The following is a 19,055-nucleotide window of genomic DNA, read 5'->3' as shown; positions in this document are numbered from 1 at the left end:
GTGACTGCAGCCATGAAATTAAAAGACGCTTACTCCTTGGAAGGAAAGTTATGACCAACTTAGATAGCATATTCAAAAGCAGAGACATTACTTTGCCAACAAAGGTTCATCTAGTCAAGGCTATGGTTTTCCCTGTGGTCATGTATGGATGTGAGAGTCAGACCGTGAAGAAGGCTGAGTGCTGAAGAATTGATGCTTTTGAACTGTGTTGTTGGAGAAGACTCTTGAGAGTCCCTTGGACTGCAAGGAGATCCAACCAGTCCATTCTGAAGGAGATCAGCCCTGGGTGTTCTTTGGAAGGAATGATGCTGAGGCTGAAACTCCAGTACTTTGGCCACCTCATGAGAAGAGTTGACTCATTGGAAAAGACTCTGATGCTGGGAGGGACTGGGGGCAGGAGGAGAAGGGGACGGCAGAGGATGAGATGGCTGGATGGCATCACTGACTCGATGGACATGAGTCTGGGTGAACTCCGGGAGTTGGTGATGGACAGGGAGGCCTGGTGTGCTGCGATTCATGGGTTCGAGAAGAGTCGGACATGACTGAGCAACTGAACTGAACTGAGCTGAAAGTAGTTTAATGACTTTGAGCTCATTTTCTTCATCTATAAAATGGGCTTTTTAATACTAAATATAACAAAGAATTGTTCTATATCCCTGGCCTGCAGTAGATAACACGAAAAGATAGGTATTACTATCGTCCTAAATAATAATAACAACATAAAATAGTGGTTCCCAAACTTTGTTGCACATTAGAGTCAGATGGGAAGGTTTTAAAATTCCTATGTCTGGTGGAGTCTTTAGGGTTTTCTATGTAGAGGATCATGTCATCTGCAAACAGTGAGAGCTTTACTTCTTCTTTTCCAATTTGGATTCCTTTTATTTCTTTTTCTGCTCTGATTGCTGTGGCCAAAACTTCCAAAACTATGTTGAATAGTAATGGTGAAAGTGGGCACCCTTGTCTTGTTCTTGACTTTAGAGGAAATGCTTTCAATTTTTCACCATTGAGAATAATGTTTGCTGTGGGTTTGTCATATATAGCTTTTATTATGTTGAGGTATGTTCCTTCTATTCCTGCTTTCTGGAGAGTTTTTATCATAAATGGATGTTGAATTTTGTCAAAGGCTTTCTCTGCATCTATTGAGATAATCATATGGTTTTTATTTTTCAATTTGTTAATGTGGTGTATTACATTGATTGATTTGCGGATATTGAAGAATCCTTGCATCCCTGGGATAAAGCCCATTTGGTCATGGTGTATGATCTTTTTAATGTGTTGTTGGATTCTGATTGCTAGAATTTTGTTAAGGATTTTTGCATCTATGTTCATCAGTGATATTGGCCTGTAGTTTTCTTTTTTTGTGGGATCTTTGTCAGGTTTTGGTATTAGGGTGATGGTGGCCTCATAGAATGAGTTTGGAAGTTTACCATCCTCTGCAATTTTCTGGAAGAGTTTGAGCAGGATAGGTGTTAGCTCTTCTCTAAATTTTGGTAGAATTCAGCTGTGAAGCCGTCTGGACCTGGGCTTTTGTTTGCTGGAAGATTTCTGATTACAGTTTCAATTTCCGTGCTTGTGATGGGTCTGTTAAGATTTTCTATTTCTTCCTGGTCGAGTTTTGGAAAGTTGTACTTTTCTAAGAATTTGTCCATTTCTTCCACATTGTCCATTTTATTGGCATATAATTGTTGATAATACTCTCTTATGATCCTTTGTATTTCTGTGTTGTCTGTTGTGATCTCTCCATTTTCATTTCTAATCAATGACTATAGTAAAGTTGCAGGATACAAAATCAACACACAGAAATCACTTGCATTCCTATACACTAATAATGAGAAAACAGAAAGAGAAATTAAGGAAACAATTCCATTCACCATTGCAACGGAAAGAATAAAATACTTAGGAATATATCTACCTAAAGAAACTAAAGACCTATATATAGAAAACTATAAAACACTGGTGAAAGAAATCAAAGAGGACACTAACAGATGGAGAAATATACCATGTTCATGGATTGGAAGAATCAATACAGTGAAAATGAGTATACTACCCAAAGCAATCTATAGATTCAATGCAATCCCTATCAAGCCACCAACAGCATTCTTCACAGAACTAGAACAAATAATTTCACAATTTGTATGGAAATACAAAAAACCTCGAATAGCCAAAGCGATCTTGACAAAGAAGAATGGAACTGGAGGAATCAACCTACCTGACTTCAGGCTCTACTACAAAGCCACAGTTATCAAGACAGTATGGTACTGGCACAAAGACAGAAATATAGATCAATGGAGCAAAATAGAAAGCCCAGAGATAAATCCACGTACATATGGACACCTTATCTTTGACAAAGGAGGCAAGAATATACAATGGATTAAAGACAATCTCTTTAACAAGTGGTGCTGGGAAATCTGGTCAACCACTTGTAAAAGAATGAAACTAGAACACTTTCTAACACCATACACAAAAATAACCTCAAAATGGATTAAAGATCTAAACGTAAGACCAGAAAATATAAAACTCCTAGAGGAGAACATAGGCAAAACACTCTCTGACATACATCATAGCAGGATCCTCTATGACCCACCTCCCAGAATATTGGAAATAAAAGCAAAAATAAACAAATGGGACCTAATGAACCTTAAAAGCTTCTGCACATCAAAGGAAACTATTAGCAAGGTGAAAAGACAGCCTTCAGAATGGGAGAAGATAATAGCAAACGAAGCAACTGACAAACAGCTAATCTCGAGAATATACAAGCAACTCCTACAGCTCAACTCCAGAAAAATAAATGACCCAATCAAAAAATGGGCCAAAGAACTAAATAAACATTTCTCCAAAGAAGACATACAGATGGCTAACAAACACATGAAAAGATGCTCAACATCAGTCATTATCAGAGAAATGCAAATCAAAACCACTATGAGGTACCATTTCACACCAGTGAGAATGGCTGCGATCCAAAAGTCTACAAGTAATAAATGCTGGAGAGGGTGTGGAGAAAAGGGAACCCTCTTACACTGTTGGTGGGAATGCAAACTAGTACAGCCACTATGGAGAACAGTGTGGAGATTCCTTAAAAAACTGGAAATAGAACTGCCTTATGATCCAGCAATCCCACTGCTGGGCATACACACTGAGGAAACCAGAAGGGAAAGAGACACGTGTACCCCAATGTTCATCGCAGCACTGTTTATAATAGCCAGGACATGGAAGCAACCTAGATGTCCATCAGCAGATGAATGGATAAGAAAGCTGTGGTACGTATACACAATGGAGTATTACTCAGCCATTAAAAAGAATACATTTGACTCAGTTCTAATGAGGTGGATGAAACTGGAGCCTACTATACAGAGTGAAGTAAGCCAGAAAGAAAAACACCAATACAGTGTACTAACGCATATATATGGAATTTAGAAAGATGGTAACAATAACCCTGTGTACGAGAAAGCAAAAGAGACACTGATGTATAGAACAGTCTTATGGACTCTGTGGGAGAGGGAGAGGGTGGGAAGATTTGGGAGAATGGCATTGAAACATGTAAAATATCATGTATGAAACGAGTTGCCAGTCCAGGTTCGATGCACGATACTGGATGCTTGGGGCTGGTGCACTTGGACGACCCAGAGGGATGGAATGGGGAGGGAGGAGGGAGGAGGGTTCAGGATGGGGAGCACATGTATACCTGTGGTGGATTCATTTTGATATTTGGCAAAACTAATACAATTATGTAAAGTTTAAAAATAAAATAAAATTGAAGATCAATTTAAAAAAATAAAATAAAAAAATAAAATTCCTATGTCCAAGTTGTATCCCATATCAATGAAATCATTATAGCTGGAGTTGGGAGTCAGGTGATTCCAGTGTGAAGCAAAGTTTGGGAATCACTGACCTAAAGTAAAAAGCCTTTAGCGTTGCCATCATAAGATAATTCGTTTTTGCCATGTTAATATAATTGGCATTTGAAGTTACTAGGCTCTCTTAATGGAGAAGGCAATGGCACTCCACTCCAGTACTTTGCCTGGAAAATCCCATGGATGGAGGAGCCTGGTAGGCTGCAGTCCATGGGGTCGCTAAGAGTTGGACACGACTGAGTGACTTCACTTTCACTTTTCACTTTCATGCACTGGAGAAGGAAATGGCAGCCCACTCCAGTGTTCTTGCCTGGAGAATCCCAGGGACAGGGGAGCCTGGTGGCTGCCGTCTATGGGGTCACACAGAGTTGGACATGACTGAACTGACTTAGCAGCAGTAGCAGCAGCAGGCTCTCTTAATAGCCTTTTCCAATCCCAGCACAGTCAGATTCTTGTTATTTCTTATGTAGTTACCTACATGTTTTTTGGAAATCCATTTTGTCTCAAGAAGCTTATCCTTGCAAAAATGGTGAGCTCATTTTCATTATAAAGTGATTCTCATATTAAGTTTCTTCATGTATTTTGTTATCTTTGTTTTTGGAAGGTTGGGTATTTTAGGCAGTGTATTATAGTAAGTCTGGAAAATTGCTGTACTCTCCCATTTGGGAAACTTGTATTTATTGTTATTTTATTCTTTATGGGGTTAGTGACTTGGATAGACCATTTGAATGAAATCTAATTTCCCAGCAATATGAAGCCTTTGATGTTGTTTCTCAGAAGGTTGGGGATCCATGCATTCACCCCTTCTTTATCCATGGCATCCACTAATATATTTTCTATTTCTTTAATTTGTTCATATTAGAATGAAATCACACAGTATATATGGGAGAAGAAAATGGCAACCCTCTCCAGTATTCTTGTCTGGAGAATCCCATGGACCCAGGAGCCTGTTGGACTAAAGTCCATGGGGTCGCAAAAGACTGGGACACGACTGAGCAACTAACACACTCACACAAATATAGTCTTTGGGATTGGGATCCCCACTCATCTAAGCACTTCTCTCTTAAGAATGATTCACAATTCACTCCTTTTTAATGCAGAGTAGTATTCTGAATATACCACAGTTTGTGTAAACGGTAACCAATTGGATGTCATTTGCGTTACTACTAGTTTGAGGCTATTATGAATAAAGATTCTATAAACATTTGTATACAGGTTTTTGTATGAATACAAGCCATCTTTTATCTGGGATAAATGCCCAGGAGTAGAATTGGTAGGCTGTATGTTAGTTTCATGTTTAGATTTTTAAGAAACTGTAAAAGCTATTTTCCAGAGTGAACATGTCATTCTAAATACATTTCTACCAATAGTGGATCCAGTTTCTCTATACCCTTGTCAGCATTTGATGTTATATCTTTTTTAAATTTTATCCATTCTTTATAGGTGTGTAGTGGTCATGTTCGGAGAAGGCAATGGCAACCCACTCCAGTACTCTTGCCTGGAAAATCCCATGGATGGAGGAGCCTAGTAGGCTGCAGTCCATGGGGTTGCTAAGAGTCGGACACGACTGAGCAACTTCACTTTCACTTTCATAGATGTTCAATTATTCTAGCACCATTTGTTGAAGAGCTTAAATTGCCTCCATTGAAATGCTTTTTCACTTTTGTCAAAATTTGGACATATTTGTTTGAATATATTTCTGTGTCTATTATATTCTACGGTCAATACCAGAGTCTTGATTACTACAGCTACATTGTAAGTCTTGAGATCCGATAGACTGATTCCTCCTACTCTATTCTTTTAGCCATTCTACTTCTTTTCACTTTCTATATAAAGTTTAGAATTGTTTAGTCTGTACCTACAAAAATTCTTACTGGAATTATGATAAGAATGGCATCGAACCTATTTATCAATTTGGGAAGAATTGACATCTTTAAGTATGTTGAGTCTTCTGATCCACAAACACAGTTTTTATCTTCATTTATTTAGATACTCTTTTATTGCTTTTATCAGCATTGTGTAGTTTTCAGAATACAAGTCCAGTAGATATTTTGTTAGATTTACACCTAAGTATTTTTTTTTCTATTTTTTTAAACTTTTTATTTTGTTTTGGAGTATAGCTGATTAACAATGTTGTGATGGTTTTAGCTGAGCAGAAAAGGGACTCAGCCATACATACACATAATATTTTTCATTTTAGTGCAATTATAAATGATATTACATTTTAATTTTGATGTCCACACATTTATTGCTAGTATATTGAAATAAAATTCATTTCTGTATGTTGATTTTGAATCTCCAGCCTTACTGAACTCACTAATTAAATCTGGAAGTATTTTAAAAATAGTCATTGGGGTTTTCTGTCTAGATAAACTGTCATCAGTAAATAGGGATTGTTTTTTTTCTTTTCTGATCTATGTGCATTTTATTTCTTTTTCTTGCCTTGTTGCGTGTCTACAATTTCTAGTACTGTTTTGAATAAGAGTGATGAAGGCTAATAGCCTTACCTTATTCTGTCTTAGAAGGAAAGTAATCCATCATTTACCATTAAGCATAATGTTAGCTGTAGGTTTTTCATAGGTGTTTTTTTATCAGATTGAGGAAATTTTATCTCTATTGCTCTTTGCTGTTTTTTTTTTAATCATGAACGTATATTGAATTTTCTCATATGCTTTTTTCCACATTGATTGATATGATCATGTGGTTTTTCTTCTTTAGGTTGTTAATATTGTGGAATAGATTGACTTTGAATATTGAACTAGTCTTGCACCACTGGTTGCATCCCTGGTCTCTGTTGAGAAATATTCTGTCATTTGAATTCATTATAGGTAAGGTGTCATTTTTCTCTGGCTGTTTTCCAGATTTTTTCTTAGTTTTTGCTTTCAGATTTTAATATGATCTGCTTTGGTGTACATTTTTTTGGATTTATACTAATTGTTGGTCAGCTTCTTAAATTTGTGGGGTTTTATCTCTTGGTAAATTTTCCAGGTTTTTGGTCATTATTTCTTGAGTAATTTTTAATCTTATCTTTCTCCTCCTCTTCTCATGGGACTTTGATAATGGAAATGCTAGGTCTTTTTTAAAAAAAATAGTTTCCCAGATCTGTGAGGCTCTGTTCACTTTAAAAAAAAAATTTTGTTGTTATTCTACTTTCCAATTCATTCTTTATTTTGTCTCTTCCATTTGCTATAGAGCCCATCCACTGAGCTTGTTATTTCATTTTTCACTTCTAAAACTTCCATTAGGTTCTGCTTTATATTTTTTATTGCTTACCGATACTTTCTATTTCTTTACTGAGACTCTTCATTTTCTAAAATATTTTTATTAGAGTATATAATTGATTTACAACATTGTATTAGTTTCTACTGTACAGCAAAGTGAATTAGTTATACATATATATATATATATATCTCCACTCTATTTTTAGATTATTTAACCATGTAGGTCATTACAGAGTATTAAGTAAACTCTCCATTTTTTTTTATCCACTTCAAACATATTTGTAATTATTTGACAAAACATTTTTGTTAGGGCTGCTTTAGAATCTTTCTCAGAGAATTCTAACACTTCTGTCATTTCAGTATTTATATCTATTAATTATCTTTTTTTCATTCATCTCAATATTCTTGGTTCTTGGTATTTTGGGTGATTTTTATTGAAATATAGGTATTGGAGAACACAGTATTTAAATTTTTTTATTTTTTTAAAAAGGCACTAACAAATGAACTTTATGAAATTCTGAGGTTTAGAAATATCACATTATTTTATTTTTTAATTTTTAACTCAATTATAGTTGATTTGCAATATGCCAATCTCTGTTGTACAGCAGAGTGACTCAGTTATAAAAATCAGTTCAGTTCAGTCACTCAGTGATGTCTGATTCTTTGCGACCCCATGAATTGCAGCATGCCAGGCCTCCCTGTCCATCACCAACCTTTGGAGTTCACTCAAACTCAAGTCCATCGAGTCAGTGATGCCATCCAGCCATCTCATCCTCTGTCATCCCCTTCTTCTCCTGCCTCCAATCCCTCCCAGCATCAGAGTCTTTTCCAATGAGTCAACTCTTCGCATGAGGTGGCCAAAGTACTGGAGTTGCAGCTTTAGCATCATTCCTTCCAAAGAACACCCAGGACTGATCTCCTTCAGAATGGACTGGTTGGATCTCCTTGCAGTCCAAGGGACTCTCAAGATCTTCTCCAACACCACAGTTCAAATGCGTCAATTCTTCGGCGCTCAGCTTTATTCACAGTCCAACTCTCACATCCATACATGACCAGTGGAAAAACCATAGCCTTGACTAGACGGACCTTTGTTGGCAAAGTAATGTCTCTGCTTTTCAATATGGTATCTAAGTGGGTCATAACTTTCCCTCCAAGGAGTAAGCGTCTTTTAATTTCATGGCTGCAATCACCATCTGCAGTGATTTTGGAGCCCCCAAAAATAAAGTCTGACACTGTTTCCACTGTTTCCCCATCTGTTTCCCATGAAGTGATGGGACCAGATGCCATGATCTTCGTTTTCTGAACATTGAGCTTTAAGCCAACATTTTCACTCTCCTCTTTCACTTTCATCAAGAGGCTTTTTAGTTCCTCTTCACTTTCTGCCATAAGAGTGGTGTCATCTGCATATCTGAGGTTATTGATATTTCTCCCAGCAATCTTGATTCCAGCTTGTGCTTCTTCCAGTCCAGCATTTCTCATGATGTACTCTACACATAAGTTAAATAAGTAGGGTGACAATATACAACCTTGACGTACTCCTTTTCCTATTTGGAACCAGTCTGTTGTTCCATGTCCAGTTCTAACTGTTGCTTCCTGACCTGCATACAGGTTTCTCAAGAGGCAGGTCAGGTGGTCTGGTATTCCCATCTCTTTCAGAATTTTTCACAGTTTATTGTGATCCACACAGTCAAAGGCTTTGGCAAAGTCAATAAAGCAGAAATAGATGTTTTTCTGGAACTCTCTTGCTTTTTCCATGATCCAGTGGATGTTGGCAATTTGATCTCTGGTTCCTCTGCCTTTTCTAAAACCAGCTTGAACATCTGGAAGTTCACGGTTCATGTATTGCTGAAACCTGGCTTGGAGAATTTTGAGCATTACTTTACTAGCGTGTGAGATGAGTGCAATTGTGCGGTAGTTTGAACATTCTTTGGCATTGCCTTTCTTTGGGATTGGAATGAAAACTAACCTTTCCAGTCCTGTGGCCACTGCTGAGTATTCCAAATTTGCTGGCATATTGAGTGCAGCACTTTCACAGCATCATCTTTCAGGATTTGAAATAGCTCAACTGGAATTCTGTCACCTCCACTAGCTTTGTTCATAATGATGCTTTCTAAGGCCCACTTGACTTCATATTCCAGGATGTCTGGCTCTAGGTGGGTGATCACACCATCGTGATTGTCTTGGTCATGAAGATCTTTTTTGTACAGTTCTTCTGGGTATTCTTGCCACCTCTTCTTAATATCTTCTGCTTCTGTTAGGTCCATACCATTTCTGTCCTTTATCGAGCCCATCTTTGCATGAAATGTTACCTTGGTATCTCTAATTTTATTGAAGAGATCTCTAGTCTTCCCCATTCAATTGTTTTCCTCTATTTCTTTGCATTGATCGCTGAGGAAGACTTTCTTAACTCTTCTTGCTATTCTTTGGAACTCTGCATTCAGATGCTTATATCTTTCCTTTGCTCCTTTGCTTTTCACTTCTCTTCTTTTTACAGCTATTTGTAAGGCCTCCTCAGACAGCCATTTTGATTTTTTGCATTTCTTTTCCATGGGGATGGTCTTGATCCCTGTCTCCTGTACAATGTCACGAACCTCTGTCCATAGTTCATCAGGCACTCTATCTATCATATCTAGTCCTTTAAATCTATTTCTCACTTCCACTGTATAATCATAAGGGATTTGATTTAGGTCACACCTGAATGGTCTAGTGGTTTTCCCTACTTTCTTCAATTTAAGTCTGAATCTGGCAATAAGGAGCTCATGATCTGAGCCACAGTCAGCTCCTGGTCTTGTTTTTGCTGACTGTATAAAGTGTCTCCATCTTTTGCTGCAAAGAATATAATCAATCTGATTTTGGTGTTGACCATTTGGTGATGTCCATGTGTAGAGTCTTGTCTTGTGTTTTTGGAAGAGGGTGTTTGCTATGACCAGTGCGTTCTCTTGGCAAAACTCTATTAATCTTTGCCCTGCTTCATTCTGTATTCCAAGGCTAAATTTGCCTGTTACTCCAGGTGTTTCTTGACTTCCTACTTTTGCATTCCAGTCCCCTATAATGAAAAGGACATATTTTTGGGGTGTTAGTTGTAAAAGGTCTTGTAGGTTTTCATAGAACCATTCAACTTCAGCTTCTTCCATGTTACTGGTTGGGGCATAGACTTGGATTACTGTGATATTGAATGGTTTGCCTTGGAAACAAACAGAGATCATTCTGTCGTTTTTGAGATTGCATCCAAGTACTGCATTTCAGACTCTTCTGTTGACCAAGATGGTACTCCATTTCTTCTAAGGGATTCCTGCCCACAGTAGTAGATAAAATGGTCATCTGAGTTAAATTCACCCATTCCAGTCCATTTTAGTTCACTGATTCCTAGAATATGTTATACACATATAGGCATTCTTTTTTATATTCTTTTGCTTTAATTGGATTTTTCTGATACTGTTCTGGCATAGGACAAGTAGGTGCCACCTTATTACCATAAAATGTAGTTACAAGTCCAGATTCCCCACTTGAAACTCAAGGAGGGATCTTTCTTGGTTTTCTACTAACACTGTTAAGGGGGGAATTACTAGGCTTCCACTCAAATTTTGCTGATGTTAGTAGAGATGTGACCACAGTTTACTCTGTGGTATTTGGCTAGAGTAGAGTGGTTATTGCCTGGCAGTTTTCCATCTAGGCCACTCCTTTCCTGGTCCTTTGGCTAGAGAGAGGAGGCTTTTGGTGGAGAGGGATGATCCTTTTTATTTGTGCCTGTTGGCACTGTGTCTTGCTGGTTTCTTCAAGTCCATATCAGGACCTATGAATCAAAAATCATATCCAGGGAACTCTACAGCTCTTTTTTTTTACTTGTGTTCTGAGATAACTAGCTGGTCTGTCTTCTTTATCCCACCTTTTATAGACTTCTTGTGCTTTTTAAAAATATAATAAATGTCTGAGGTTTTTAGTTGTAGTTAATGGAAAAAAACAGAGGAATGTTTGTCTATTCCACAGTTCTGAACATAAAACTGGCTCAGCAATTTTACTCCTAGGTATTTGCACAAGATAAACAAAAACTTGTTTACCCAAAGTATTATCATGAATCTTCACAGCAGCCTTATTCATAAATGGCTGGAACCTATCAAATGTCCATCAATGGGAAGGGTAAATAGATTGCAATATATTCATAATATTGAATATTAGTTTAAAATTAAAAGATCTGCCTGGTAATATCAAATGTGAAAAAAAGTACAGGGAAAGAGGGACATTTAGATATATTTGTGGAAATATAAATTATTACAATTGCTTAGGAAACATAGAATAAAGTTACATTTGAATAACATTTAAAACATGGATTTTCATTTCTCAATGCCCTGAAAAATCTCTTGTAAATGTATACAAGGTGAGGTGTATAAGAATGTTTATTATAGCACTGCTAGTAACACAAATATTTGGAAAAGATCTAAAATATTTATCAGTAGGGGATTAGATGAATCATGCCATATTGAGTAATAATATCTAATTATTTTTTGAATTGAAGTTTAAAAAGTCATCATTGAGTGAAAAAGTTAGTTGAAGAGTTACATGTGCAAATTATACTAGTTGCATAAACTTTAAATCACACAAAACAATTATATAACTAGTCTTATGGACACAAATGTATGTAATACATGTATAAAGTCTTGAATGAAAAAAATACACCTGAAATTTATGTGACTGACTTTATTCTGAGAGGAACAGTTTAAAGGAACACCAACATAAAAGAGCTCTTCTTTTAAGAAGATATATTCCAATTTTAAGATTCATAGGCATTTTCTATGTTATTCTCCGTAATGTTTTTGCTTTTCATAATTAAAAAGAGAATGAGTTAGGAAATTATAACTAAATATGGCTTTCCAAAAAGAGGAAAACACATTTGCAAGAATGATGAAGCAGACTTGGGAAACTAAGGAGTTTGTTAATGCTGGGTGAAGGGCACATAAGCCTTGAGTCAGAGATAAAGGACAAATCATGAAGGGCCTTGCATGTCATGCTTATGGACATGTAGATTTTTCTTGAAGGCAAAAGGGAACGAATGAAGGCTTTGAAGAACGGGAATTACATGAATGCATACACGGAGCAAATCTATATTTCTGTACTATAGTGTTAGGGATGTGGAAAGGGAAGGGATTCAAAGAGAAGAGGCAAAACAGTCTATTTTCACAAATAACAGTAAATGCTAAAAGTAATGTCTGTTTGGCATGCAGAGTCTGTGAGGGCAGGAAACCTGTCATTTCTTTGTATATACCCCAGAGCAGAGCATTCATGTGAATGAATTGAAATTCAGTAGTTATAGTGCCTGGCTGCTGGGACAGTTTGTGGTTGGGCTCTTATTGTGGTAAATTCTATTTCGGAGACATGATTTTTCTTAATGGTAGGTTTAGATCTCTGTAGTACAAGCTATTTGCTAGATCTGGGATTTTTATTTGCTGACAGCCTGAATGTCCTGCTTGACTGGATTTATCATGATCAACTTTTTATGATCAATTATGAATTCTGATTGATTTCCCTGGTAGCTCAGATGGTAAAGAATCTGCTTGCAATGCAGGAGAACTGGGTTCAATCCCTGGATCAGGAAGATGCCCTGGAGAAGGGAATGGCAATCCACTCCAGTATTCTTGCCTGAAGAATCCCATGGACAGAGGAGCCTGGTGAGCTACTGTCTACGGGGTGGCAAAGACTGGGACACGACTGAGCAGTTAACACTTACACTGTCACTTTAGTTAAAGAGACGATTTCTTAAAAGATCAGGCAGATCATTTGTTAGACTAAATGACATTATATTTTGACAAATAACTGAGCCAAATTAAGAATCACAATAGTCTGTCTTGGTAACATCAGTTCAGTTCAGTTCAGTCGCTCAGTTGTGTCTGACTCTTTGCGACACCATGAATTGCAGCACACCAGGCCTCCCTGTCCATCACCAACCTCCGGAGTTCACTCAAACTCAAATCTATCCAGTCGGTGATGCCATCCAGCCATTTCATCCTCTGTCGTCCACTTCTCCTCCTGCCCCCAATCCCTCCCAGCATCAGAGTCTTTTCCAATGAGTCAACTCTTCTCATGAGGTGGCCAAAGTACTGGAGTTGCAGCTTTAGCATCATTCCTTCCAAAGAACACCCAGGACGGATCTCCTTTAGAATGCACTGGTTGGATCTCCTTGCAGTCCAAGGGACTCTCAAGAGTCTTCTCCAACACCACAGTTCAAAAGCATCAATTCTTTGGTGCTCAGCTTTCTTCACAGTCTAACTCTCACATCTATACATGACCACATGAAAAACCATAGCCTTGACTAGACGGACCTTTGTTGGCAAAGTAATGTCTCTGCTTTTCAATATGCTATCTAGGTTGGTCATAACCTTCCTTCCAAGGAGTAAGCGTCTTTTAATTTCATGGCTGCAATCACCATCTGCAGTGATTTTGGAGCCCAAAAAATAAAGTCTGCCACTTTCCACTGTTTCCCCATCTATTTCCCATGAAGTGATGGGACCAGATGCCATGATCTTCGTTTTCTGAACATTGAGCTTTAAGCCAACATTTTCACTCTCCTCTTTCACTTTCATCAAGAGGCTTTTTAGTTCCTCTTCACTTTCTGCCATAAGGGTGGTGTCATCTGCATATCTGAGGTTATTGATATTTCTCCTGGCAATCTTGATTCCAGCTTGTGCTTCTTCAGTACTCTGCATATAAGTTAAATATGCAGGGTGACAATATACAGCCTTGATGTACTCCTTTTCCTATTTGGAACCAGTCTGTTGTTCCATGTCTAGTTCTAACTGTTGCTTCCTGACCTGGATATAGGTTTCTTAAGAGGCAGGTCAGGTGGTCTGGTATTCTCATCTCTTTCAGAATTCCAGAGTTTATTGTGACCCACACAGTCAAAGGCTTTGGCATAGTCAATGAAGAAATAGATGTTTTTCTAGAACTCTCTTGCTTTTTTGATGAACCAGTGGATGTTGGCAGCTTGATCTCTGGTTCCTCTGCCTTTTCTAAAACCAGCTTGAACATCTGGAAGTTCATGGTTCAAGTATTGCTGAAGCCTGGCTTGAAGAATTTTGAGCATTACTTTACTAGCATATGAGATGAGTGCAATTGTGCGGTAATCTGAGCATTCTTTGGTATTGCCTTTCTTTGGGATTGGAATGAAAACTGACCTTTTCCAGTCCTGTGGCCACTGCTGAGTTTTCCAAATTTGCTGGCATATTGAGTGCAGCACTTTCACTGCATCATCTTTCAGGATTTGAAATAGCTCAACTGGTAACATGAATTAAAGTAAAGATTCATTGGGCAAACACAAATACTGTTGTTGTTGTTGTTGTTTTTAGAACACCTGGCATAGAATCCTAAGGCATTTTTTAAGACTTGTTTTATATTAGAGTATAACTGATTAGCAATTTTGTGGTAGTTTCAGGTGAACATGAAGGGACCCAGCCACACATACACCTATATCCATTCTCCCCCAAACTCCCCTCTCATCCAGGCTGCCAAAAAAACATTGAGCAGAGTTCCCTGTGCTATACGGTAGGATCTTGTTGGTTACCCATTTTAAATATAGCAGTGTGTGCCTGTCAAACAGACTTTTGTCTTACTCATATCCGGAATGATGTAGAAGTTTGTCTCTGGGAGATACAGGCCAAGCAATGTCAAATCCCACTCTATTCTCATTTATATTACATTTTCTCCATGTAGCTCTTAAGTTTTTTAAACTTGACCTAAAAATAGAAGAAAATCAGGTATAATACACTTTGAGATAAATCATACAAAATTTTTTTTTTGGATTTGTCTCCTATGGCAATAGAAATAAAAGGAAAAATAAGTGGGGCTTCCCTCATAGCTCAGTTGGTAAAGAATCTGCCTGCAATGCAGGAGACCTGGGTTCGATTCCTGGGTCGGGAAGATACCCTGGAGAAGGAACTGGCAACCCACTCTAGTATTCTTGCCTAGAAAATCCCCATGGACAGAGGAGGCTGGCAGGCTACAGTCTATGGGGTTGCAAGAGTTGGACACAACTTAGCGACTAAACCACCACCACCAATTAAACTTAAAAGATTTGTACAGCAAAGGAAATTATCCACAAAATGAAAAGACAACTTAGTGATTGGGAGAAAATATTTGCAAATGATACAACAAATGAGTTAGTATCTAAAATTTGTAACAGTTCATATAATTCAATATACAAAATACCCCCAAGGAACCCAACCCAATTTAAAAATGGACAGAAGACCTGAATAGACATTTTTCCAAAGAAGACATGCAGATAGCCAACAGGTACATGAAAAAATGCTCAGTACCACTAATTATTAGAGAAATGCAAATCAAAAGTACAGTAAGGTATCACCTCATACTGATCAGAATGGGTCATCAAAAAATCTATAAACAATTAATGCTGGAGAGGGTATAGAGGAAAGGAAACCCTCCTATGCTGTTGGTGGGAATGTAAGTGGAGAGCAGTATGACAGTTCCTTAAAAAACTAAAAACAGAACTACCATATGACCCAGGGATCCCACTCCTGGGCATATATCTGGACAAAACTATAATTCGAAAAGATACATGCACCCCTATGTTCACCACAATGAGATATCATCTCACACCTGTCAAGATGACTGTCATCAGAAAATCTAAAAATGACAAATATTGGCAAGGATGTGGAGAAAAGAGAACACTTGGACACTGTTGGGATTGTAATTTGGTACAGCCATTGTGAAAAATGCTATGGAGATTCCTCAAAAAAACTAAAAATAGGACTTCTACTATACGATCCATCAATTCCACTGCTGGGTATATATTTGAAGAAAATGAAAACATTAATTAAAAAAGATATATTCATGCCAATGTTCAGAGCAGCATTATTTATACTAACCATGATACGGAAGCAACCTAAGGGCCCATCAGATGAATGGATAAAGATGTGGTATGTTTGTGTACACACACACACACACAATGGAATATCACTAAGCTATAAAAAGAATGAAATTCTGCCATTTGCAACAATGTGAATGAATAGAGAGCATTATGCTTGGGGAAATATGTAGATAGAGAAGACAAAATTCTTTTGTTATCATTTATATGTGAAATCTAAGAAATAAACAGTGTATATATAGAAATAGATGGAGAAGGCAATGGCAACCCACTCCAGTACTCTCGCCTGGAAAATCCCATGGACAGAGGAGCCTGGTAGGCTGCAGTCCATGGGGTCGCTAAGAGTTGGACACGACTGAGCGACTTCACTTTCACTTTTCACTTTCATGCATTGGAGAAGGAAATGGCAACCCATTCCAGTGTTCTTGCCTGGAGAATCCCAGGGGCAGGGGAGCCTGGTGGGCTGCCGTCTGTGGGGTCGCACAGAGTCGGACACGACTGAAGCGACGTAGTAGAAGTATATAGAAATAGAAACAAATAAATACAGAGAACAAACTAATGATTACCAATGGAGTAGGCAAAAGGGGGAGATGAGAGATAGGGATATGGGATTAAGAAATACAATCTACTTTGTTTAAATTCTAAAAAGTAAACAACAAGGGTATATCATATAGCACATAGCACAGGGAATTATAGCCATTATTTTTCAATAACTTTTTATTTATTTATTTTATATTATTTTTTAACAATAGATCCTTGTTGGTTATCTATTTTAAATATAGCAGTGTGTATATGTCAATCCCAAACTCCCAATCTATACTTTCCATCTCATCCTACCCCCCAGTTCACTAAGTTTGTGAGTTGGTCTGAAGGTTGTGTGTTATTGTTAATCTGTAATAACTTTAAATGGAGTATAATAAATAAAAATATTTTAAAAAATGAAAACAAATATTGAATCACTATGTTGTACACCTAAATCTAATATGGTACTGTAAATCAACCATACTTCAATTTTAAAAATAAGAATTTAAAAAATAATTTTAGATAGTAATTTTTAATTAATTAATTTTAATTGGAGGCTAATTACTTTACAATATTGTGGTTTTTGCCATACATCAACATGAATCAGCCATGGGTGTATGTATGTCCCACCATCCTGAACCCCCTCCCACTTCCCTCCCCATCCCATCCCTCTGGGTTTTTCCAGAGTAACAGCTTTGGGTGCCCTGCTTCATGCATCAAATTTACACTGGTCATCTATTTTACATATGGTAATATACATGTTTCAATGCCATTCTCTAATATTGCCCCACCCTTGCCTTCTCCCACATACTCCAAGAGTCTGTTCTTTATATCTGTGTCTCTTTTGCTGTCTTGCATTTAGGGTCATCGTTACCATCTTTCTAAATCCCATATATATGCATTAATATACTGTATTGGCGTTTCTCTTTCTGGCTTACTTCACTCTGTATAATAGGTTCTAGTTTCATCCACCTCATTAGAACTGACTCAAATGTGTTCTTTTTTATAGCTGAGTAATATCCCATTGTGTACATGTACCACAACTTCCTTATCCATTCATCTGCCGATGGACATCTAGGTTGCTTCCATGTCCTGGCTATTGTAAACAGTGCTGTGATGAACATTGGGGTACACGTGTCTCTTTCAATTCTGGTTTCCTCGGAGTGCATGCCTAGCATTAGACAGTAATTTTTAAAAAGGGAAGAAGATCTCAGTTAAAATTATAACAGACTTTTATATATATTCCATATATGGAGAGTAAGTATGGGCTCGGTTATACCACAATAAGTTTCAAATAATATATGGAAACTGATTAGTTTATTTCTGCTGTCAGATCAATTAATGTTTGCTGAATTTGGGCCTAGACTCCAAAATTACCATGCGAAATTTGAGATACAGTCACTGTCCTTTCATTTAAATTCTTGACATATTTAAAATCAGAATAGTAGTCAAAATTTGAAAAATTATTGTGTAATTTAATATATATATGTATTTGTGCATATGTATGTATATATACATACACTCACAGATATACACATGTATATGTGTGTGTATGTGTGTGTGTATTTATGTGTATAATGTATGTTTTTATGTATATATTTACCTGATACATAGGAGTCATCTAATTAGCATTTAATCTTTTCTCATTTCCATCCTCAATGAGAACTTGGCAGATTCTTGAGGAGTCAGAAGTCAAACAACCAAACAGATAATTTTCTGTTCAGACAAACTTCTAAAATACAGATTAAAAAAATTTTAAGTCACAATCCATGCATTCAGATATAGTTATTTAAAAGATTTAGTTTGTCTTTTCCAAATTAAACAAAATGTGTGTGTCTGTGGGATAGATCATATTGCGCATACTATTTCATTGCTTGCTCTGTTTTACTTAATTATCTGTTGTTAATGCCTTTTCATATTATTAAATATTCTTTCTCAATGGGTAAATCATTTCCCATTCTTCCACAGACCTTTTGTATAATGTCTTCTACTCCATTGTTTGACAATATCAATATATTTTTCCTACTTTTTAACATTCCCTTTGTGTAACTACCATTCATTTTCCTTTTGATTTCCTAAATGAACTTTCACAAAGTAGAAAAATTTTCTACTGTGACCAGTTCCCTCTCCAAGACTGACTCTCACTATTGGAGACCTTTTATGGAGATACATTGCATTTAACTTGTGGAGTGACTCTGGCCACACTCAGGAAGTTAGTATTTAATATTTATAATACACATAGTCTGATCACAGTGGTGTGATCACTCACCTAGAGCCAGACATCCTGGAAGGCAAAGTCAAGTGGGCCTTAGGAAGCATCACTATGAATAAAGCTAATGGAGGTGATGGAATTCCAGTTGAGCTATTCCTAATCCTAAAAGATGATGCTGTGAAAGTGCTATGCTCAATATGCCAGCAAATTTGGAAGACTCACTGTTGGCCACAGGACTAGAAAAGGTCAGTTTTCATTCCAATCCCAAAGAAAGACAATGCCAAAGAATGTTCAAACTACCACACAGTTGCACTCATCTCATGTCCCCAAAAGTAATGCCCAAAATTCTCCAAGCCAGGCTTCAACAGTTGGTGAAC

The sequence above is a fragment of the Bubalus bubalis genome, chromosome X (assembly GCF_019923935.1).
Source record: "Bubalus bubalis isolate 160015118507 breed Murrah chromosome X, NDDB_SH_1, whole genome shotgun sequence".
Lineage (NCBI taxonomy): Eukaryota > Metazoa > Chordata > Mammalia > Artiodactyla > Bovidae > Bubalus > Bubalus bubalis.
Note: the sequence above shows the minus strand (reverse complement) of the source record.